The sequence below is a fragment of the Paroedura picta genome, chromosome 2 (genome assembly GCF_049243985.1).
Source record: "Paroedura picta isolate Pp20150507F chromosome 2, Ppicta_v3.0, whole genome shotgun sequence".
Classification (NCBI taxonomy): Eukaryota; Metazoa; Chordata; class Lepidosauria; order Squamata; family Gekkonidae; genus Paroedura; species Paroedura picta.
In genome coordinates, this window is record NC_135370.1 from 57015951 (window position 1) to 57040890 (window position 24940).

The 24940-nt window shown below is 44.2% G+C and overlaps 1 long non-coding RNA gene across 1 annotated transcript; it reads right to left on the reverse strand.

Moving 5' to 3' along the window:
* Window positions 1-8788: 8788 nt before the first annotated feature.
* Window positions 8789-24697, reverse strand: LOC143828671 (uncharacterized). Its single transcript, XR_013227820.1, has 3 exons — window positions 24654-24697; window positions 24340-24373; window positions 8789-8926 (listed from the first exon to the last, which is right to left on the reverse strand). It is a non-coding gene; the product is annotated as an uncharacterized LOC143828671 (long non-coding RNA).
* Window positions 24698-24940: the final 243 nt, after the last annotated feature.

Below are 24940 nucleotides of genomic sequence, written 5' to 3' on the forward strand. Positions count from 1 at the left end.
GTCCCACTGGAGAGAAAGTGCTTCGAGGGGATATAAATGAACTAAATAAAATATTTATATAGATATTCTGCTAACAGTAGAGCCTTCCTTTAGCACCAGGAGGGGCCTTTAGCAGAACAGAATAATAGGCTCCAATTCTATTGACATCAATGAGAAAAACAAACTGCCTTTATATTAATGTCACTGGGATTACCATGAGCTATATGAGACTTAGAATTGAAGCCAAAGAAGTGAATCTATGCCCTAGAGTCTTGAAATGCCTAACCTACATAAATAAAGAACAGCCTGATTCGAAAAGTACAAGACTCTATTATAACAGGTGTAAAGAAATGCATTTTTTGCTGTATGTGGTTTAAACTGAGCATTTAAACCATTATTTCCCTCTGGACTGAAACCAAGAAAGAGGGGGAAAGTTAGCCCAATTGTTCACCTTCATTTAAATGCTAATTGATCTAGCTAAAAGACAATGGGTGACTCAGGGTTCCTATTCCTCTAAGCAGGGAATGAGGTTGGGAGGACTTTAACTAGATAGTCTCCAGGAACAATTTCAAGGAAGGGGTTCCTGGAAGACCTTGTTGTTGTTGTTATGTGCGAAGTCGTGTCCGACCCATCGCGACCCCATGGACAATGATCCTCCAGGCCTTCCTGTCCTCTACCTTTCCCCTGAGTCCATTTAAGTTTGCACCTACTGCTTCAGTGACTCCATCCAGCCACCTCATTCTCTGTCGTCCCCTTCTTCTTTTGCTCTCGATCGCTCCCAGCATTAGGCTCTTCTCCAGGGAGTCCTTCCTCCTCATGAGGTGGCCAAAGTATTTGAGTTTCGTCTTCAGGATCTGGCCTTCTAAAGAGCAGTCAGGGTTGATCTCCTCTAGGATTGACCGGTTTGTTCGCCTTGCAGTCCAAGGGTCTCGCAAGAGTCTTCTCCAGCACCAGAGTTCAAAAGCCTCAATTCTTTGACGCTCGGCCTTCCTTATGGTCCAACTTTCGCAGCCATACATTGCAACTGGGAATACCATAGCCTTGACTAAACGCACTTTTGTTGGCAGGATGATGTCTCTGCTTTTTAGGATGCTGTCTAGATTTGCCATAGCTTTCCTCCCCAAGAGCAAGCGTCTTTTAATTTCTTTGCTGCAGTCCCCATCTGCAGTGATCTTGGAGCCCAGGAAAATAAAATCTGTCACTGTCTCCATTTCTTCCCCATCTATTTGCCAGGACCTGGAAGACCTAGGAAGAGGCTATTAGACCCAGCATTTTCTGGGCAATGGGTGGAGAAACAGTTAGTCCTTTCGGCCTTGAAGGAGAAGGCCTCTTTTGTGTGGATTTCATCAGGGGGGACAAAACGTTCAACTGACATCTGCTCAGGCAGTCATTGGACATGTAGTTATCTGGAGAGCTACAATAATCTTTAAAGTAATGGGGACTTTATAGTAAAGATCTGCAGCATCTTAAGTTAAAGCAGCCTGTCCTATTTGGTAACATCTGTTAGGGCATGTTTAGTGACAGGGTAGCAAATTTGGATTTATATTCAATTACTTTTGAAATCTTTTGTTCAATCAGGTGCTGTGCTAAAACTTTGCTTGTAAAGTCTTTCTTTTAATAAATATTTTATAACTGGATGCTGGTGATGGTTCACTGTACCACATAGACTCCCAGCATTTAAGAAATGCTATTAAAAGGGGAGCCCCAGGAATGGGGGGGGGAGGCTAGCAGTGGTAAAGAGCTGTCCCTGTTCCTGTAGTGGCCAGGAACTGGGCAACAGAAGAAGCAGAGGCAATGTCTCCTCTTCTACATCCCCACATTCCCAACTCCCTGCTGCTCCTGCTACCAACAGTATGTCCCCATCTCACACTCCCCAGCCCAATGCAGGGAAGCAGCTTTGCCTCCTCCAAACATGGGGGTAGGGGGAAAGTTCCACTCCACTGCATGGAAATATTTTGGCACCCATGCATGGTAGAGTACCAGTTGTGCTGCACCCATGTCATGTCCAGAGGGACCAGGATCCAAAGCACCTGGCCACCACCATCCTCTAGAGGCACCTGCCAACACCATGCTCCAGTTTGTAGCTGCCAAAGGAAGGAGTGTCAGTCACTAATGGCAGAAAGAAGAGACCTTCTTCCACTCAGCAGGGAAAGACTCTCCCACTCAACAGGGAGAGGCAGGAGAAAGAGCAGGCCACCAAGAGCGGTACTTGGCACTGTGGTTGAGACAAGGCAAGCCATCCCTCAAAAGGCCATACTCACAGGGACATCAACAGTGCTATGAAAAAGGGCAAGGGAGAGAGTTCAGAAAACAATCACTTGCCTCATCAACAATCACTCTCCTTTCTCATTGAGGATTTGGCTAGCTGATGCACCATGTCACTGCCTGGTACACTACCCCCTCTAGAAGGCCCATGAGCTGATGAGTGGTATCATCCATGCACTGTTCTGTGGTGGAACTAGTCAAGGCTGAACTCTCCAAAACATTAGGCAAAACTGTCTACCTGATGGCAGACCTCTGGAGCAGATGACACAATAGTTACCTCTTCCCCATTGCCTACTGGTGACAACCAGAGAACCTTTGAAGGGAAACTATGGCCATGCCTGGGAAGTTAGAAGCCTATTGTCACCTGCCTATAAGTTGGATCTTCTCTATGAACAGGGGATAGATGCGAGCCACATAGCAGCAATTATCATCGCAATGATACAGGACAGCACGAGGGAGTGGTTGGGTGACAGACACATCACTCATCACTCATCACTACATGGTGACAGCTGCAGATAATGGCAAGGGGTGCACACCTGAGGAATATCATTTGCCTGACACACAGACTGCACCTGCTGGTGAGGGGAGCCCTGGGGCTGGGGAGCACTCTGAAGAGAACCTGGAAGGTTCTTCCATCTTCCTCTTTGTTCCAGGGCTCCCCGTGTCTAGTGGTCCTTCCCTTGGTTACAATCTCTCTCGCACTCGCACTGCTGGTGAATGCAAGAAATGCTGGTCCTGTCACTGTGTTTGCTGGCTGAGGCTATCCAAGTAACACGTCCTGTATCATGCTGGTCATGGCTCCACTCAGAGCCATCCCCTCTCACTCTCCCCACTGGCAAGGTGATCGCTGGCTGCCAACATGCGGCCATCCTTCCAGAGATGGCCACAGAGCCCACCTAAGTCCAGGCCCATGACTGTGATGAAACTAAGCTGTTGGATAGTCCTGTCCTATGTGTGGTCATGAAATGACCATGGCCTTTCATTCTGCTCGCTGGCAAGCTGATCACTGGGCATAGCCAATCAGCCAAATCCCTTGGGGGTATTTAAGAATCATCATGGGCCACCAGGGTCCAGTTACCAAACTGTGGGTCCAACCTATTTTACTGGGTAGTCATAGTGTTGAAGACCCAATGGGCTTTCTGTCCAAAGCCACCGTCGTCTTTCAGTCTGCCTGCTGGCAAAGTGATTGTGGGGCACAGCCAAATCCTTCTGTGTGAGAACCCATGTACAGTCATGCCCCCAACTATCTGTGAGATCAGATCAAGCTGCAAGCAATGTGATTATGGGGCATGGCGGATTTCCTCCCAGGAGGTTTTCAAAGCAGAGCTCACACAAGGCCAGGTACAGGGTTGTCATATGTGTTGGATTGCAGATCTATGTCTCCACTACTGGTGCCACCCAATATTGACTGCAAGGCAGAGCCCCGGTAAAGAGCAAGAATCCAATGTAGAACATTTGGGATTTGGAATGTGGAAGAGATCCTTTTCTCCAGGAATAACCCCCTCATTTGCCCTGTTTTAACAACTACAGTGGCTGTGTGACCGTTCAACCATTTTATCATCCAACAAGAACTGTTTCTGTCTTTTCCATAAACCTGGCCACTGTCACTTTTCTCAAGCTGCCACCCTCCTGACTGAGCTCTTTGAGCATCTACAAGGCTGCACAACAACATTGTGTATAGCAAATGTATGACACTCTGCACAGTGACACCAGTCCCAGCTCTTTGCTACCTCTCCACAAACAATGCCGTGGGGCTTTAATTAACTGGGTGCAAATTAGAAAATGCAGGCATGAGGGAAAGTTTCTTAGAACACTTCTAATCATAGTGGTACATTGTACACATTTAATTGCAATGTGTAAAGGAGAAGGTGTCACCAGATTGGCATATTTAGAAGCTTTTGAGAGTCTACTATAAAGGTCTATTTTCCCCCATTCTGCTCTCAATAATTTTGTAAATGACACTAAAAGAAAGTGGCAGTTCCCAGCTCCGTTTTGGCAAGTTATGATTATGCCACATAATAACAGTCTTTCTTTTTCGTTACCATCAGAAGCACATCTGCTCTGGCATGGCCTAAAAACAGTCCAAGATATACATTCTGTTCTGAATCGTTAGGTGCCCATTGGAATTTTCATTTACATAGGATCAAAAGGTAAGGTATGAACAGATGCAACAGTAAAGAAAGTAAACTGAACTCTGTGATCTAGAATTTTCCTTGGAACGAAAGGCTCTTGTCAGAGATAACAGGATTTCCATTTGAAAAAAATCCATATTTTCCATTGACAACAGAGCCCAGCTGGTCAGTGGTGTGATTGCCGTTAAACAGAGGAATGGCTTCTCAAGCACAAAAGTCACCATTTCTGTACTTATGTCTTGCATATATAATTTATTCAGAAGAGCATTGTAGTGTGACTTTGTTCAGAGCAGTTTTAGTAGACTTTAGTAGACTAAAACTACTGGATAGTTTTAGTAGAGCGCCTGCTACAGTAGGCAACCCCCCCCCCCACACACACACACACACTCACATGCACACTTTAGACTCCTACTGCTGCTTTTTATTCTAGCAGGTGAAAAATGGGGGGAAGTGATGTCACATGATGTTGCACCCAGAGGTGATGCCACACTGCTCTAGGAATTTCCAACATTTCTACATTTACCATAGAGATTGGGGAATTCTTAGAGCATCATAATGTCACCACCACCACCCCGCCGCCATTTATTCCCCACTGCAGTCAAGAGAGAGGGTAGTTTACTCCTCTACTCTCATCCACTGCCCTAATGCTCTCTGATCGCTATGGTAATGTTTAAACATCCCTTCAAAATAAGATACAGACACGCCACAACAATGAACATAAGGAACATTTTATTTTCATGGAAATTTTAACTCATGACAATGACAAATCAATGGGAACCCTGAGCTTGTTTCTCTGCAACGAGATAGTCCCATCTGGGAGTGATGGGAGACAATGACACCCAAAGTGTGTTGTAAAGGGCCCGGGGGGGGGGGAAGGGGAGAAGGCGTCCTTCACGGCCCACCTCCAATTAGTCGACGGACCACATGTGGTCCGCAGCCCACAGGTTGGGGATCGCTATTCTAGAAGGTTTAAGAAATGGTTGAAGTCATCAGTACTAGGCAGCTTGTGTCAATATTCTTGGTTGTCTGTTTGCTGTTTGCCTTAATTTTTAAAGATATCAACTGTCATTGAAAGCACAAAAAGTACTATTGTATGTAGTTAATTTTGTATTTTAATACTAGATTCTGCATGCAGACTTCATGACTAAAATAAACATTGTCTTGCCATTCTTGTTTCTTGTTATTTATGTATTCACCTTTAAAATAAAACACCTACTATGAAAAGTATAGGGGAGGCCCAGTTTTGTATTCTTGTCTTGGGTACATAATGATCTAGTCATGGCTCTGTTTAGACATGATTCACAATGCATTTCTGACAAAGAGGGTTTTCTTTCAGAGAGACTGAAATATGGTGTAGAAAAGGAGCCTTGGAATATTTTGCTTCTGTTCTAAAATGACCAGCAAACCAACTGTGTATAAACACCGTTATTTGCCATTTTGAGTTTGATGCATGCCAATGGTGATATGGCCGCCACAAAGATAACTGGGCTCACCAAGGACAGAGTGGAAGCCAGGAATAAGAGAAAGGCTTGCAATACATTTCTAAATGAAGATAAAGAGCAGAGCGTGACTGAGGACAAGAAGCACAGAGGAGGCGGCATGAAATCGCATCAATACAGCTGCTTCTCCACTTGACAAGCAGTTTGCCTGCATGTTGCTGGCCATGCCAGTGTTCCACCAAGGAGGGATTTGGGGACTGATTGACCTAGCTTGTCACATCAGCAAGGAAATTATAAGTGTTAGAAGAGCAATGTTTAATGTTCCAAGGAGCTGGGGGAATACCAACCAGGAGTCATTTCCACTTGGAACATGGCAGAGACTTTGAACAGATTGTAAAGGTCGGCTCTGTAGATTCGCGACATCCTTGAGACCTGAATGAAACCAAATAAACTTGTTCCATGGCTGCAACAAAAAAATTCCAGGGAGTAGAGAAGGATAATCTTGGCACTTGAGGAAGTTACAGCTCATTCATCATGAAGGCAATAACTACCAGCTGGGAGTGTTTACTATCCAAGGGTCTCTGAAATCTTCTCTACTTAGTTGCTCTTCAAGCTGCTTCACTCATCTCATTTTTTAGTACTTTATTTTTTATTGAAAGCCATTTCCTGCTCAGCTTTTACCACCATCAAGCAAGTTCCTCCCCTGGGGATTTTCAGTCTATCAAGAAAGAGATATAAAACTTACAAGGCTGTAAGTTCTTAACATTAATACACATTACAGTTGCACCCCAGGGACTCAAGAACAACAGAGGTGATCCTTTAACATGTATAGTTTTCAATACAGCAAGGACAAACAGGAAGACAAAGGGGGGAAATTAGGCTAACTTAATGGAGGAATTCAGTTGGCAAAGAGCAGAGTGCAAACCCCTATCATACCAAACCCAAGTAATCTAAGAGGACACTATTAAGAAGTATATAGTATAATTATTAATGAAATTGCATAGGTAAAATGCATTTATTAAACAGAGTAAGTATATGTATGTTTCAAGTCTTGTAAAAGTACTAAGGTTTTGTACTCTGTCAAGCTACAGGTCAAACATCAATTTTTAGAAGAAGAAGAAGAAGAAGAGTTGGTTCTTATATGCCGCTTTTCCCTACCCGAAGGAGGCTCAAAGCGGCTTACAGTCGCCTTCCCATTCCTCTCCCCACAACAGACACCCTGTGGGGTGGGTGAGGCTGAGAGAGCCCTGATATCACTGCTTGGTCAGAACAGTTTTATCAGTGCCGTGGCGAGCCTAAGGTCATCCAGCTGGATGCATGTGGGGGAGCACAGAATCGAACCCGGCTCGCCAGATTAGAAGTCCGCACTCCTAACCACTACACCAAACTGGCTTTAATTATGGGATGTTAGGCAGTTGGGCACTCAGTAATGGGAAATCATTATGGGAAATCATGCTGTAGTGGTTAGGAGTGCAGACTTCTAATCTGGTGAGCTGGGTTTGATTCCCCGCTTCCCTACATGCAGCCAGCTGGGTGACCTTGGGCTCGCCACAGCACTGATAGAGCTGCTCTGCCCATGCAGTAATATCAGGGCTCTCTCAGCCTCACCCACCTCACAGGGTGTCTGTTGTGGGGAGAGGAAAGGAAAGGCGACTATAAGCTGCTTTGAGCCTCCTTCAGGTAGAGAAAAGCGGCATATAAGAGCCAACTCTTCTTCCTTCTTCTTCTTCTTCATAGGACATAGGGGTGGGTGTCTATGTATAATAATTTTGGGCATTTGTTATGTTCCTTCTAGTACACAGGAACTTTATTCACAGCTTTAGAAAGTTTAAATTAAACTTTTTATTTGGATTCTTTAACATTATAGTACCAGGGATTCAGGTGACATCTATATTAGTTTCAATAAGAACTATATCCCTCCAGTAACAGTTTTGTCTTCTGCCCAGGTATAGTTTGGACCATTTTATTATTTAGAATTGCCCCATCCCTGAAAAATCTGTCTCTGGCTAGTCACTTAGAATAATGCAATGTTATTCCCTCTGCCATGTTTTTTGGTGTTGTTCCAGAGTAATACCCCTTAGATGGCGCCGAATATCCTGCAAACTCTCAGTCTAGTTGGTGCAAGGCACTTTTCATATAATCATGGAAATAGGAAAGCAACATGAATTCAGAAATCTATAACTTTAAGGATGCCAGACAATTCTATATCATGTCACTATACAGGGAACAGGAATGCACCTCCTGCCACCAAACAAATCCTGCCTTCAGCCCAAAGATTATGTAAAGGTAAAGGTATCCCCTGTGCAAGCACCCTTGGGGTGACGCCCTCTAGCGTTTTCATGGCAGACTCAATACGGGGTGGTTTGCCAGTGCCTTCCCCAGTCATTACCATTTACCCCCCAGCAAGCTGGGCACTCATTTTACCGACCTCGAAAGGATGGAAGGCTGAGTCAACCTTGAGCCGGCTGCTGGGATTGAACTCCCAGCCTCATGGGCAGAGCTTTCAGACTGCATGTCTGCTGCCCTACCACTCTGCGCCACAAGAGGCTCAGCCCAAAGATTATTAGTGGGTAAACTTACTTTGATGTAACTTTTCAGTTGTACATGAGGCAAGTTCCTGAGGGTTTTCAAAATTCTACTTGAGCATCAAGCTGGGCAGCTTTGCAACCGCATAATAAGTCCTTCTGCTTCAGGGCCAGGTTGTGCCTTGGTAATAAGTAATGAGTTACAAGTCTGACTAAATCTTTTCAAGAGCACCGGAAGAGTGTAATGCCAAGGCTGATAGTTGTTTTCTGTTTTAGTTCCTTCACTTCAGTAGTTTTCTCCTTTCATTGAAATATCCTCCCCCCCCCCAACAAAGTGGGCCATTTGCAAAATACAAGATGATTTAGGCCACAAACTCCTTGCAGACTTCACAGAATACATCTACAAAAAAGATTTAAGCAGCTAATGCACACATTAACTGACCTGTTCCCCTTCATGAGCGTGGAAATGTCAAGCATCAAAGACCATGTCTACACCTGTAATAAACTTGGTCTCGGTATAATTCATTTTCACAGAAATCTCCAGGTTATTGACAATGATGGTTCTGTCCTTGTAACATTCCAATTGCTGCAAAAGAGCACATCCATAAAGATTTATGTGGGGCAGAGAACCAGATCACATCAAGAGACAAGATGACCAGGCCTACCTGTCATACTCAAGGGGAAAGAAAAAGAAAAAGTTAGGGAAAACGTAAGGGAAAAGAGAGAAAATTATTTGTGGCAGACAAGGGGAAGACCATTCTCACTAAACGCAGGCTGACTGAATGATCAGATAGCATAGGAAACAAATATGAGACTGTGTGAGTAAATGAAGTACTTTGAATTATAGGTAAATGCTCAAAACCCAGCAAGACTGTCCAGAGAAATATTTTTTCTTTTAAAAATCCCCTAATTCTAATGGGAACAAGCCAGATAATCATATCCAAAGCCAGATAATCATGTCCAACACATGTTGGCTGCTGCGTGAAATGTATGATAAGACTCTGTACTATGGTGCGATTCTAAAATATAGATTCTAAAAGATGCCTCTTAGAAAATGGTGAGATATTTCACATAACCAGTGTGTTTTGGAGCAATATGCTACAAGTATGTTTTAATATAAAGGTGTGAGACTGAATTGAATAGATAAGCATACAGGTGTTATAATCCTCTGTGGGATCTATTGAAAGAATACATAAAACACCAGTATTTTGTTTAAGAAAAAGAACTGAATGGACACAGAAAAAAAAGCTGGCTTTTTGCATCCCACATTGTACAAACCAAAGGAGTCTCAAAATCACTTAAAATTGCCTACCTTTCCTCTCCCCATTACAAACTTACTCTGTGAAGTAAGTAAGGCTGAGAGCTCTGAGAGAACTGTGACTGGCCCAAGGTCACCCAGTTGGCTGCATGTGGAGAAGTGAGGTATCAAACCTGATTCTCCAGATTAGAGGTCATCTTTCTTAACCACTACACCAAGCTGGCTTTCAGGGCATGACCATGTTAGGCTGATTCCACACAGGAGCATAATCATATCTCAGTGGGGCTAATCCCTGCTTCCATATGATGTCATCACTGGGATGGGCCTCTCCTGGGCCTAGCGTTCTTTAAGGTGCCATTAGCCTAGGTTAAGGGAATGCAGATATTTTCTGTGTTCACTTAGCCATCCGTCAGCAGCAGGCCCATGTGGATGGAAGACGAGCGGGTTGGCTCCATCTTTCCTATGGTGGTCTATAAGGACTTGGAAATACGCATTCGGCTCTACCATGCTTCATGGCACCATGGTGGCCGATTGGAGCATTTTTGTTTTTTGCACAAATCTCACCTTCCTGCAGGCAATCTCACCTTCCTGCAGGCCCGGCTCAGCTTGGCCACTGCTAGCCACAGCTCGGCCACCTCCTCCTCCATGGGCTGCTGCCCCTGCCCATGCCGTGCTGCTGGATCTCACGCCAGGTGCCCGTTTTCCTCCTCCAGTACCTGCCCCCACCCCATGTTGGCACACAGATGGCAGTTCAGCTCCCGCAGCTCGCCCCTTCTCATCCCGCAGCTTGCCCTGCATGTCTGCACCTCCACCCACTTGCCTCTCCGAGCGCACTTGCCCCGGCAACTGGAGCGCCCCCTCTGCTGCTTTGGATCTGGCCCCATCCGGGTGGGGAGTGGGTGGCCAAGTCTGGACGGCCTGAGAAGGCAGATGGAGAGTGGCCCCTGCTGGACATGTGGCCTGGCCCAGACACCGCTAGAAATTCTGCTCTCAGGCCTGTCTATGTTGCCTCCCACAAATTATGGGGTTTCTTGGCTTCTCCCCCACCCTTCTCTCCATGGGGGACCCAAAGTGGCCCACAGCCCTTTACTGATGTCTCCAAATCAATTTTGTCTGCCTACACATGAAAGCTCATGCCTTGAATAAATCTTTGTTGGTCTGAAAAGTGCTCCTGGACTCAGTTTTTGTTCTTCCAAATCATTGGTTTTCATTTCTCTGTTTGTACCCTGCCCTCCTCTCCAAGTGGGTCTCAAAGTGGCTGACAGTTCCTCTTCCATTTCATCCACACAACAGCCTTGTGTGGTAGATCGAGAACAGTGGAAAAGAGTGAGATTGACATACTGAAACAAGAGGCAGAACTGAACTGAGAAACCCTGGGGGAAAAACAATTTATATACAGCCATGAACAATGGATCTTCATGCCATTGGTCAGTTTTGGTTTAATTTCTGTGAAAGAACCCTTGTGTAATTTTATGGTGGGGGTCACCACGACATGAGGAACTGTGTTAAAGGGTCACAGCATTAGGAAGGTTGAGAACCACTGCTATAGTTGCTGGCAGGTTTGAGTGCTGCTTCCACATGGATGTGCAGGGGCTTCCCAAGGCTGTGCAGGGGCTAGTGTGAGATTTGGACCGATTTGCCCTACGATCACCCATTATGCATGGGCCAGAATGCCCGCGCTGGCAGTGGCAGGGCATCGGGGAAAATCCCCGATTATGCAAGCCCCCGCCGCCAGCGCGGCCATGGCCCAGCCCAGGCCACGGAAGGCCTGCGTTATGGAAAATTGGAACTTCCACAGTTTCCTGATACTGCAGACGCCTGCAGGGGCTGGGGCAGACCAGGGCTGAGCATAATTGCCAGCGCCGGGCCTTTTGGCCCGCCGAGCCCCAACCTACGGTGTCCATGTAGGGACACCGCATGCTCCTTCAGGCTCTGCGGAGCCGGCATGGATGTCCCCCTGCCCCCACCATAGCGTGGGGGGTGGCCCCCCACTCTCCCCTGTCCCTCCCCACTTCCCCCCTGGTGGCTGCCACTTACCCTGCTGGCCCCGGCGCAAAGCCCATGTGTGCGCGCTATGCCGGGGGCAGCCCCGTACGCCCCGCCCCCGTGCATCTACGGAGAATGGCGAGGCATCCTGCCCCACCGCAATGGCACAGCGGCCGCCTGATGTAGCAGCTACCGTGCATTAGAGGGTCATAGAGGGAAATTGCCAAAACTTGATTTGCCACTCCTTTTCATGCTTCACATGCTTTATTGTTGGGGCATTTCTCCATAGCAATGCTGATGTGTTCATTTTTTAAGAAAAAAATTCCCTTGTGTTGTGGTGCTACCACATAGCAAGTATCTTTTAAAAAAATAATAATTTCAGGGCAGGGAGCAGAGAGGAAATTTGAGTCCCCGAAACAACCACGATGCTGGTGTTGGTGGCTTACAGTGATTGACAATCTGAGAAGCAGGGGTAGAAGTTGGCTTTGTTTTCCCTTGCTGCTTCCTTAGCCATGATGAGGCAGCAGGGAAATGCGGGAGGGGTATCCCATCAGGAAGCTTCAAACATGTGGCTTCCAAACACATGTTTGCAAGCAGGAGGCAGTGTGAATTTAATGCCTCTGTGCAGAAATGGCAAGGTAAATACTAAAAGGGCATCGGAAACCATTGTATCAATGTCACATTATGAGAAAGAAATTATGAATGGGGTCATAGCAATGCACCTATGGTTTCAGAAAGGGTACTTCTGTGGGGACCACAATGGTTAACTATGGTGTGGATTTTACTACTCCTTAAAGCTACGTGCAGAGCATTCTTCCAATGCAAGTTGTTTTCATTCACCAAAAGAGGCTCTTCTTCCAGCAGACAAATCATTTTCATGATGTAAGCTCCTGTCTTGGAAGCAGGATTTGCCCTTAGCTGAATAGGCAAGTAGGATCCAGTCCCACAATACTACATGGAGTTAAACCTGCTTTAACTCAATTGAAATTAGTGACCAAAGTACACTAAACTGTGTGAGATGTTTGCCATCATCTGCATATAGATTAACTAGAAATGTCTATTTTTTACTTTAAAGCATTACAATGGATGTGGCAATAGGAATCTGAAGGAACATTTCCTTGGTGCCATTGTGTGGAGCCTTTTGTTCGTCCTTTTTCTTCTTTTTGCTTTGAAGAACAGGGGAGAAATCTCTCTAGTAATTCAAAATTAGAAAACAGTCTCAAAAGGGTCAAACAAGAAAACACTATTCTGGCTGTAAATCAAAGTGTACAAAGGGGATTTATGTCCTCTTCCAGGTTTGATGGCTGTGATTGGATTTATGCAAATGATAAGGTTAAAATAATTAGAGTTAGGTCGAAGGTATAAATCACACACCTGAAACTGACATTTCTAACATTTTTGCCTATTAAGATTCAAGATAGTCAAAGTGCAAATACTTCCTAGCACCCTAGATTCTTCTTTGGTTGGGGGACAGCCAATAGACGGCTAAGGTGTGAAATAGCTGTTGCGTTTCCATTTATAAACAGTAGTGCTCTGAAGGCAAAAATCTGCTCTAGTAACTGTAAATCAGTATGTGAAGCCTAACTCCAACATCCTTTACCCCCTGGCAACAGGCACCCAGCCACTACCCTACCCTTTTTTCCCCAGCAACAGAAGGTACAGCTTTGTGGGCATCCAGTTTCTATAGACCATGATAGACTTTCTGAGGCCTTGGTTGTCCAATTTGCATATCCCATTTCTTGAGCTTGCAGATAAAGATCCCACCATGATTTCCTTGACTAGTTGTTGTGCCAGATGGTTATCAGAGATACAAGTGTCCTGCTGCTGTCTGAAATAATCTCTTGCTGTGCATAGCTTAATATGCAACAAGGCATTTGCATGATCTTTTAATAGTTGATACAATAACCTGCACAAAGTTTAAGCTCCCTTCCTGTCCTCATGATCCATATCACCCCAATACCATATGGGTGCTTTTGCATTATTGCTGCTGTTGTAAAAAGGAGAATGTCTGGATCAGAGGTCACATGTAGTTTGGTTCTCATGACTAATAGAACAATGAAAGGATGAATCTTTCCTCCACCTTTCAATGTATTCTTTTGGGGAAATGGTGATCTTTCTTAGGGGAACTTGAAGACTGATTTGAATATTCTGGCAATACAGCAGCCAGGAAAAACCACTTCCACATGGAGAGCTCAGCAGTTTCATGCTGCTGTGCAAACAACAGCCTTGTGGTCTAGTCATGTCACCAGGTAACTTCCCATGGCACTGTCTGTGGCCCATAAAAGTTCAAAATCTGGCATGAGAAATAATCCTACCATAAATACAGATTCAAGTGGGCAGCCGTGTTGGTCTGAAGCAGCACAAGGAAACAAAATCAGAGACCAGTGGCACCTTTAAGACCAGCAAAGATCGTAAGTAGTCCAAGCCACATAACAGTGGTTTGTATACAACATGATCACTCTTACATTTTTATTTTTATTTTTATTTTTATTTTTATTTTTATTTTTATTTTTATTTTTATTATTATTATTATTATTATTATTATTATTATTATTATTTCGATTTATTTCCCGCCACTCCCAAATGGCTCGTGGCGGGTTACAGTGTCTTAAACCCCATTAAAAAAGACTTTAAAATGTCACAGCATGGCGACACAATAATAAGATCCCCTTCCTACCCCCCTTCCTAAAAAAGGGGGGGTGGAGGAGAAGGAGGTCAATGGTGTTCAAGAAGAAGCCCAGGGGAGAGCAGTCGATGTACCCCGGCAGCCCCAGCCTCAACCATAGACCTGGCGGAAGAGCTCCGTCTTGCAGGCCCTGCGGAACGTTAAAAGGTCCCGCAGGGCCCGCAGCTCTCCCGGGAGCTCATTCCACCAGGTGGGGGCCAGGACCGAAAAGGCCCTGGCCCTGGTCGGGGTTAGGCGTGCTTCCTTTAGTGCCTAGCATGTGACCAAAGTAACATTTATAATAGACTAGCAAATAGAAGCCAGAGTAGAGGTCGCTACTTTTTAAAAGGAGAGCTACTAATGAGTAAACAAAAATATCATGCGCAACCATTCCCCCCCCCAAGTATGATACTGTGTTTTTTCCTATCCTAGGCCTTTTATGCATGAGTGTTTTCCTATGTTTTCATGGGAAATATCCATTAGGTTTTCTTTTTTGTTCTGCATTTTTACTTACTTCCACCATGCACATCTGTCAGGTTTTGTTTTTTATTCTGCATTCATTTTTCTCCCTTCAGCACCCAGTTATTTTTCAGGTTGCTGTTTGCCCCTGTTTTCTGACAGTGATTTGTGGCAGTTTTCCTGGATTTGCTTCCAAGGTGAAGGTAATTACAAAGTATTAGGATGCCCGTGCATTCCCCATCCTTTTCCCATCTATTGGAGGCCACTCTTCCACAAGCCACATTGAGGTTGTTCCTCCCATTCTGCACCTTCTGCCATTCTCCATCCTTCAGTTTTGGAGGTTTTTTACAACCATAATGAGCTTAACCATATGAGTTTATTGCTAAACGTGGATCACTAGGGGAGCCAATTCTGAGGGGATAGCCCTTCCCACAGACTTGGCTGGGGTTCTTCTGGGCAGCCCGGTTTAGACTGGACAGAGCCCATCCAGGACAATATCCTCCAGAGAGAGTTCTCCCTGCAGGCTCTGCTGGACAGTCCAGTTTAAAGTGTGCTGCCCAGCAGAGTCTGCCAAAGAGCTGATTCGGTGGGGAGAACTCTCCCCACAGGACTGACTCCTTGGCAGAATCTCCAGGGCAGTCTGGTTCCAACAGTTAAGAAAAGCTGCATTGTGTTGGTTGTAGCTTCAGAATAAATACATTGGAGAAAAAAGACTGGTGCATAAGGCAGGCACAGAATCCGCTATTAAGCTTAAAGGCTTGACTGCTTAAATTCTCCCCACTAAGTCTGCATGCATAATAGGCCCTAGAACCAGAACATGGGCTAGGAAGGGCATCAAAAATGAAGCTATCAAATCCTGTGAAACAATTTTCTTAAAAAAAAAAAAGTCTAGAGTAGATCTTTTTTTTGATCTTTTCCTGGCTTTTTAAGCAAATGCCTGATCTATTCCATAACAGCTTGTAAGCTTCCAGTAGCCCACTAACCCCCTGAACTAAATGGTGGCAATTTTCTTCAAACAAGAAATATAAAAGTACGTGTTTTATTTGGTGGTTTGAACTTCAAGATAGGAGCAACTTCATATCCAAAGACACTGCCTTCCAGATAGGTACCCGGATTGACTTTTTTACTGTTCAGAATTATCTTCAAACTGCCTTTCTTCTGAGGACACAATTTTTGTTTGACTGCAGAGGTGATGTAGTGGGAGGAGAGAATTTAGTTGATTTTATGACATGTACATTTTTTTTGCTCAGACGACTGCTGGAACCATCCATAGATAATGAACCACATTTTCTATTTGGGAAATGGTGTCTTTCTTTTTTTAAAAAATGAAGCGGTGACATTCATTAGACTTGCTTTGTTGCTACCTCACAGCATGGCAGAAAGAGAGTTTTCCCCCCATACATGCTTCATTTTGTTTTCTTCATTTTCCATTTTCTTATTTTCTTTTCATTTGCCACTCTCCTGACCTCATTAATACAGACTCTTTTAGAGGCCCATCACTGCAATATGTTCTCTACATTTATTATTCTTTCAGTGAAACAATTTTATTTAAACTTCCTTTATCCTCCCCCCCCCCGGCCCGTTTTCACTAGGTCCCACTCTGATTTTATTCTTCTTAGGAAGGTAGATTACGTTCTCTGTGCCTTTTTAAAAAGTGGGGCAATTAGAATGAGAATTCATCAGTCTCCCACCCAAAAAACTAAGACTATACCAGGAAAGGCGGGCATGTGCTGGAGACTGCAAATTATATGTATTTTATTCTGCACAATGTCATCTTTGTTGGTTCCTGTGCCCGTGTGATCTGGTTGCTTAGAAGAGAGCAGAACAAAGACAGCCCAGGATGTATTTATCACAATAATTTCACATATTTTTATATGACTCATTTTTAAAGAACTCATGGTTTGCATCTTGGTTCTTCACTCATATCTAGGCCTGCTGGAGCTGTAGTTAGCGTTTCGATAGGTCATTTTGGTTCCCAAAGAATGTTGTGATATGGAGCGCTGGTACATTAGTGGTTGGGAATTTCACTCATATAAAGATGTGCATGTTCTACTCAGCAGCGTGTTGTTCAGCCTTGTGATAGATTAATGGGATCCAAATATTCAGGGTCATCCCTAGGACATCCCTGCACAGGTCTATAGAGGCACCGACAGATCACTGGTTGGAAAACAGTCCCGATGTCACATTCTCCCTGCATGTGCCAACTAATATTTCAGGGAAATCTTGTCATGGTGAGGAAAGGTTTGAGGCAGGGATGTTTTAAGAATAAGCCATTCCATCAGATACATTTCTGAGGCAGTGCAAGCCTCTGTAGGCTCTGTCATCTTTGTATATTCATAGGACCTCTGAAGATGTCATTAACCATTGCAAACCACATGAGCTTCTAGTGAGGGTTGGCCCTTAAATAGTACTTAAATAGGAGACTGCCAAAGGAATCCAGAGTTGCTACACAGAGGCAGGCACTGGAAAACCACCTCTGCTTGTCTCCTGCTTTGACAACTCTTCAAGGTTGCCATGAGTTGGCTGAGACCTGACAGCACTTTACACACACGCATGCAGGCTCCAGCCTCGGAATATTTAGACAGTCTGTTCAGTACGTGTTATCAGATAATGCACTGAGATCAAATGGTCAACTGTTAAAACATTTCATGGGCTAGTATAGTAATTGAAGTGGAGCTCTATTGCCATGTACTGCTTATTTCTATTTGTCTCTTTGCTTTGTACTATTGACTTAATTTCTTAATTAGCTAGAGCAAAGATGTAACTTTTAAACAGGGTAAGGCAAACACATCTGACAAATACAATACAAAGACACGGGCTTACCCTGACAATCAGTACATTCTTGATTATGCATAGTTTTGGATTTTTTTTCTCCAAAACGAGAGCCTTAAATAAGCTTTCTTTTTATTTGCACTAAGTTATTGTTTCTTTCCCCCTGCGATATTACTTGAAAGTCTACACTCTGGAAAAAGATGCCTGACACTTAGGTGGACAGACACTAGCTTAGACTCTATTATTTATTCAGGGACTGCTTCATTTATTCTTCATCTCCTTCTACAATTTACATTACAGAGACAGTTCATATCTTAAATACTTCAGCTGAGAAGTGCAATTGTGAAATGCTCTGAGTTGGATGATCAATGTCAGGACCAAACCAGGTGGGGAGAACCAGAGGAGGCAGGGGTAGAAAAGGCAGAGTTGTAAGCAGGAAGCAATGAGGTCACCTGGATCAGGATTTATGCTGTCCGCCACATCATAATTGTAACCAAGAGAGACAGACAGAGAAACCAAGTCCAATTTGTCAATAACAGGATACGAATAAGGCTAGGAATAAAGTATGTGCAGACTGTGGTTGGTACAGACTGCAACTATTATACCAAATCTGAACCATTGTATAGGATTTTTTTTTTTGCCTATGGCCCAATACAAGTAAGAGAAAGGCCCTTTGGGGTAGAATGAAAAGAAACTTGAGTCATGGTTCAATAAGTAAGGGTTATCTTCCTGAACTGGAATACAGTTTCTATGATGCAGCTGGCCAAAGTTGATCTTAGATTGTAAGCTCCTTGGAACATGGACTCTATAAGGCACTACTCTCATTAATGGTATACTAGTAGCATATATCTGACCATCTACTAACTTAACAGGGCAGGATGTTCCTGCTTCCCCCTCCTATTCCAGCTCCCTGAAACCCTCTGGAATTTTGTTGGGGATGGGGTATCAGTGAACCCTGAGGAACAAAGTGGCCATTTTTAGTGGGAGGGTAGAATTGGTGGACATCTCTTTCCCCTTGGTCACAAATGAAGTACTGTTGTATTGGAGCAACTCTGTGATTGGATTGATGATGGTGAAGAAGAGCACATTTAAGTTTTATTTCTTTGCACTGATATTGCACCTATTCCAGTCTGGTTTCCAGCCTGGCCACGGGGTGGAAACAGACCTGGTTACTCTTACATATGACCTCCAGATGCAGGTGAACCAAGGCAGGTCAGAGTTGCTGATGTTGTTAGATCTCACAGCAGTATTTGACATAAGCACTTAGCTCACTGCCTTGCTGATGTGGGGGTATGGGGATCAGCCTTACAGTGACTGGTCTCTTTCCTCCAAGGTCAGGGGCAGAGGGTAGCCATTGGGGAAGAGCAGTTGCATCACTGTGTATTCCCATGGGAGATACCCCAGAGTGTGATTATTTCCCCAATTTTATTTATTATCTACATGCACCCTCTTGCACAGCTGGTCCAGAGACATGGGCTGGGATAACATCAGTATGCTGATGACACCCAGTTCTATCTGTTGATGAGCAGCCAGATTCATGATACACTTCCAGATTCATTCACCAGGTGTCTGGAGGGCATGACGAGATGGCTCCAACAGAGCCACCTGAAACTAAACCCCATGAAGATGGAGGCTTTGTAGCTAGGGAAGAAAGGCCTGGGAGAGGAAGCAAATTTCCCCTGCCTAGATGGAGCCCTCTCATGCTCTGTCAGGAATTTAGGGGCGATCTTTGATCCCTCCCTTTCCATGGAGGCACAAGTCACAAATGTAGTTCTCTGGGTAGTTCTACCATCTCCACCAGGCAATGCTACTGCTACTGTACCTGGCTTTGGAAGACCTGGCTACAATGTGGGCCTCCCTCCCTCTCCTTTCCATGTCCCCTGCCCCATTATGAGGCATATATTGGCAGGCAGGAAGGGCGCTGCTGGTGGGAACAGGGGTGTGTTTGTGTTGGTTTTTATTATGTTTTATGTTTTTATACTATATATTATTGTTATGTAAACTCGCTTGCAGGGTGGGGCGGTATGAAATCTGAATAGATAAATGAATAAATAATAAATTAAACCCACCAAAGCAGTTTCCATTGCCCTCATGCCTCATTCATCCTTAGCTGAGATCCAGCATTCAGATCAGTTGGCTGGCTCCAATTGCAATGATAGTTGCCAAGCTGAGCACCAAGACAGCCAGTCACAGCCATCTCTGGGGAAGCCACACATTAGCAGAAGAAGGGGAATTATTGATAAGCTAGCTTGGCTTTCCTGGGAAAGAAACTCCAGTAGATTTACAGTCCTGCCTATCTGTTTCTCTCCATTTGATCTGAATAGAGACAAGCTCTTGCAAGTGCAGGTATGTTGGCATTTAGTGGCCTAAACAGATCTCAAGTTTTCACGCTCTTTTCAGTCTCCGTTACGCCCTCTCAAATAAGCTTCATCTATACCATGGTTACTGCAGTTGCTGCTAGAGTTGCATCTTAAAAATGTGTCTCATGCCTAGCCTAAAAATAAAAAAGTGATACAGCAAAACGCTGATGGCGCAAGAAGTAATTCGAATCCACTGATGGAAAATATAGCCCTAGCAGGCACAGTAATAGAGTACTAGGGTGCTTTTTTAACTTTAGTGAACAAGACTGCTTGTATCATGGGGTTGTTTTGTTGTTTTGGTTGTTGAAAAGCCACAAGAACAAAAACAAAGGTTTAATTTTTCTCTTATTGCAGACAGAAGAAAAGAAACATAGCTAAAAGGAATCCATATACTAGCCAGATGGCTATATTTCACAACAGCCTGCTTTTAAAATCAAATTCCATTATATTTTGCAAATCCCCGGGAGATAGATAGTTGTCCAAGATAATAGTGATGAGTCTTTCTGTTAAAGGATCACTTCATCATTATGCAGGAACAAACCTGGGTTTGCCATTGACGGGTACACTTGACAAGAGACTGCAGTCTTGGCCATATTTGCTGCAGCCACAATATAAAGGATACCATCAAGACACAGTAGAAGGCAAGGAATTTTACTTTTACTAAGAAAATTATATGACTCTAACCATCCATGCATGGAAGCTACACAGTGATAATTTCGGAATGAGGAATTTGCACCTGCCCAGCCTCTCATTGTTTGCAGGTTTTAATGCTGCTTCCTCATGACACCAGCAGCAACCTGCAGCTGTGCAGGGGTTGGGGTGAATTTTCGTCCCCTTTACCCAATGATGAGGGAAAGCAGTAGAATCTGCTTCCCCTTTCTTGTCTTGGCATACAACAAGGTGAAAAATGGGGCAGCAAGCGTGTCTGAAAGAAGAAACACGCAACAGACTCAGTAGCATTTTGCCCGCCCTCACACCTGCCCTCCCCTCTCCACTTCCAGATCTCTCTCTCTCTCTCTCTCTCTCTCTCTCTCTCTCTCTCTCTATCTATCTATCTATCTATCAATGGCACGGTCTCATTGAAACAGGAACCGGAACACAAACTGGCGTGCCCGTGTATAAGTAGAAATAAAACGTACTGTCATGTTCTCTTCAAAGTGCACAGTTATATATTGGGAGCCAGCCAGACACTCTATCTAAAACACATTCATGTTTTTGTTTTCTGGTAGGAGGTCATGAACGGAGAAAGAGAGGGGGCATTTCATGAGCAGATCTGTCCCCATTAGCATGGCATCCATGTTCTGTATTTTTATTTTCTATTGTGAACACACAAGACATGTTTATGAATCCCAAAAGAAATCAAGTAAATGTGGCTCCCCACAGCAATGCAGAAGTTTCCTTAAAAAGAAATTAATTTCGAGACTTGAGAGGGGGTGTTTGAGTCCCCAAAACCAGAGCTGAGAGGGGCTTATGTTGACTGATAACCTGAGTAGCAGGGGGTAACTTGCAGTTGTCCACACCCCCAGCTTCTCTACTGCCTTGTTGGGAAGGGAAAAGCCGCAAAAAGTGGGCGGGATAATGCGGGAGGGGTCTCCCGTCAGAAAGCGACCAAACATGCAGTTTACAATCATGCTTTTACAAGCAGGAGGCAGCACACATTATCTGCAGCTGAGCGGAAACGGTCAGTGTTTCCCCATGTTCATCTCCATTACAGGAACTGCCTTTGACCCCCAGAAAGATCATCTCAAAGTCATGTGATTTGTGAAGGAAAGTACCTATGTAGGTAGGTAGGTTGAAGTGGAGAAGAACAAAGGGGTGAAATTGACTCCTTTCCTTGGCAGTGCTGTGCTGACTGTTCATCTGTGTGATGAACCCTGTGGATGTTTTGAGGAGCCAGAACAAGCCACAAGATCAGAAAAGAAAATGGGAAAACTGTGGTTTGCACCCAGTGGTGGATGCACACCAATGATCTATAAAATGTCAGCAGCACTTGGTTTCCCGTTCTTAGTATTTCCAAGATATTCAATTCTGGAGTGGTTAGGCATTTGCTATCATTCCTCATACCTGTATGATGCATGCTTACAAACACATGTTCATCTCTTTCATACTTTTTAGGCATCCTTTTAAATTATATAATGCACAAAATAGTTATTATATTACCACTCCCCTCTCCCACTGATAAAAGACAGAAAGGGTTGTTCTCACACATTCTGCAGCAAACACAGAAGACATGGAAGACAGGAAAGGTAAACGTGGAAAGCACAAGTAGGAAACTAAGCAAAATATGTGTTGGCCCTCAGAGAAGGAAATAATATTGAATTATAGCTACCCTGCAAGATAGTGGTGTGTTCCTTGTGAGATTGGAAGTCTCGAAGAAACCTGATGACAACTCTTGCAATATTTTCATGTAAGCCTCCTTAAAAAATGCATATGTAAGAGGTTGGGTTTGTCTCACAACTCTCAAATTTTGAAGATTATTGGATGTAGCTCAGAGGATCAGAAAGGCTGGACATGCCTCTTCTATAGCATCATCTGCAGTTCAGTGATCCCACTTACACCTCACCCATCGAAAATTCACTCATCTCTATCCATCTTTGAGAAGTTTTTCATCTCAAAAAGATATGAATTCTCCAGTTAAAGAGCAAAGCATCATAAAGAGGTGAATTTATAACAACTTCATCTTCCAAAGTACATGAAACCGTAATTTATTGGTTGGTTCCTCCATGAATTTATTTATTTATTTATTTTTTGATTTGTATACCGCTGCTCCCTGATAGGTCTCGCGGCGGTTCACAGCATAAAATTCTAAAAACAATAAACTCCCAATTTACCCAATTACAGAATAAAACAATATCACAAAGATGGCGGTATATCCTTATTTAATCCTTTCCCACCTATTCTATCTATTTTGGTCTACAGCTGAAAAATAAAACAGGAGTCCAGTGCCACCTTAAAGACTAACAAAATGTAGACTTTTCTGAGTTGGAGCTCACATTATCAGATGCATGGGTTGCTTGAATAAATATGGCTAATCTTTAAAGTACCCTAGATTACAATTTAATTTTGTTCCTTCATCCCACATTTGTATCTGACAACCAAAAGAGAGGTGACAAACATCATGAATTTACAAAAAGGCAAATTGCAAATGAGTACCTCCCTCATTTGTATCATGGCCATGGACAGAAGGAAAAAAAGATTTAGCTTCAGCCAGCAAAAAGGAAGAAGCAGAAGAGTTGGTTCTTGTATGCTGCTTTTCTCTAGGAGAAGGCATCTCAAAGCATCTTATAATCACCTCCCTTTCCTCTCCCCGTACCCTGTGAGGTAGGTGAGGCTGAGAGAGCCCTGATATTACTGCTTGGTCATAACAGCTTTATCAGTGCTATAGTGAGCCCAAGGTCACCCAGCTGGCTGCATGTGGGAGAGCAGGGAATCAAACCCAACTCACCAGATTACAAGTCAGCACGCCTAACTATTACACCAAGCTGGCTCTTAGATCTTACTCCCCTCCTTCCATTTTGCTGGAGATCTTCCCTCTCCCTTTTCTGCTTTCCACATAGCCAGCAGAAAGGAAGGGGAGAAATATTTCCCTTCCTGGGAAATCTTCTCAGGAGATACCCCACCCCTTTTCTGCTCACTGGGGCTTGCCGCAGCCAGCAGAAAGGTGGGAGGTAAATCCTTTCCTGGGAGATCCCCTCAGATCTCCCGCCTTTCTTTTTGGCATTGGGAACAGGGGTTGCCCATCCTTTCTGGCTCAACACAGCCAGAAAAAAGGGGGGTCACTTTGGAAGGGTTTTCCTTTTCCCTGTCTACAGCTTGCTGTGGCCAGTAGAAAGGGGATGGGGATTGCCCTGGAAGGGACTTCCTTTCTAACATTCTCCTGGTCATGGCTCAGTGAAAGGGGGTGGGTATCTCCTGGGAAGAGACTTCATTTAACCCTTTGGGTTTTGCTTCCCTCCCTTAGAAGCAGTGGAGAGCAGAATCAAAGAGTTGTTCCCCACTGCTTCAAAAGATGGAGCAAAATGAAGGTAAAGAGCCTCCCGGGCATATTCCACCTCCTCCTTTATGCTGTCCCAGGCTCCCTCTTAAAGGAGCTGAATGAGGTTTCCCCAAGCAGCTGAGCCAGCAGAGAGCATGAAGCCCCAAACAGCTGAACTGAACTGGCCAAATGCCCAGTAAATTTTCAGGGAATGCATCTCCCCCCCCCCCACATTAGTTCCTGAGCTCCTAAAGAGCTCAGCTTCAGCCCAAAGTTTGTCTTGTGAGCCAATTCATGCCCCTCCCTATCTTCATACACCTACAGAACTTATAAGGTAGTATCAACCCAAACTTTGCTATGTAATATAGGACAAAAGAAGATAGAGGGTCCTCCACTGAACGATCTACTCTGACTTGGTGCAGAGGACTAGGCTGAATGCATGATCTTTTCAGTATGTAGGAACTATGATATCCTGCCATTTTCATTCCATAGAAGTCACTTTTAGGTCCAATTCTATACTTACATGGTAATCAGGATCCAAATGGTTGACTGAAGGACTGGAATAAAGCACAGGAATGGTGTCAGACCTCCCTTTTGTCTATACTACACTTCTTGCACTTCCACTCCCCTTTATAGGTTGGCATCCCCTTATTTCTGAAACCAAGGTACAGAGCATCTATAAAACTTTGCATGCTAAATAAGACCAGTTTTCCCCAGCCCCACCTAAAAACTCCTCTAAAATACCCATGCATTACCCAAGTTCTCTATCACTCCGTGATGGGTTGCAGTGTGAAAGAATAATCATGGCTCAAATGCCACAATGTGCTTTTCTCTCACCTGATAGCATGCCAAATACAGTGTTTTTCAGCAAAGATGTTTACACCATCAGCTGCAAGTCATCAAACACTGAGTACTTTAACGAGGACTCATCATGGAGGGTATACGTGTCAATCAGCACTAAGTGAGTTTAAACACTGATACTAAGTTGGGAGGGGACTGAGTACGTGTTGACAGAGTGGCTGAAAATAAGTCTGTGAGGAACTGTGGAAAAGAATGTGGATTATGGCTGTCAGTGTGTACGTCTCGGACCACTCCAAAAAGCATTTGTGGCTCTCTCTCTCAAG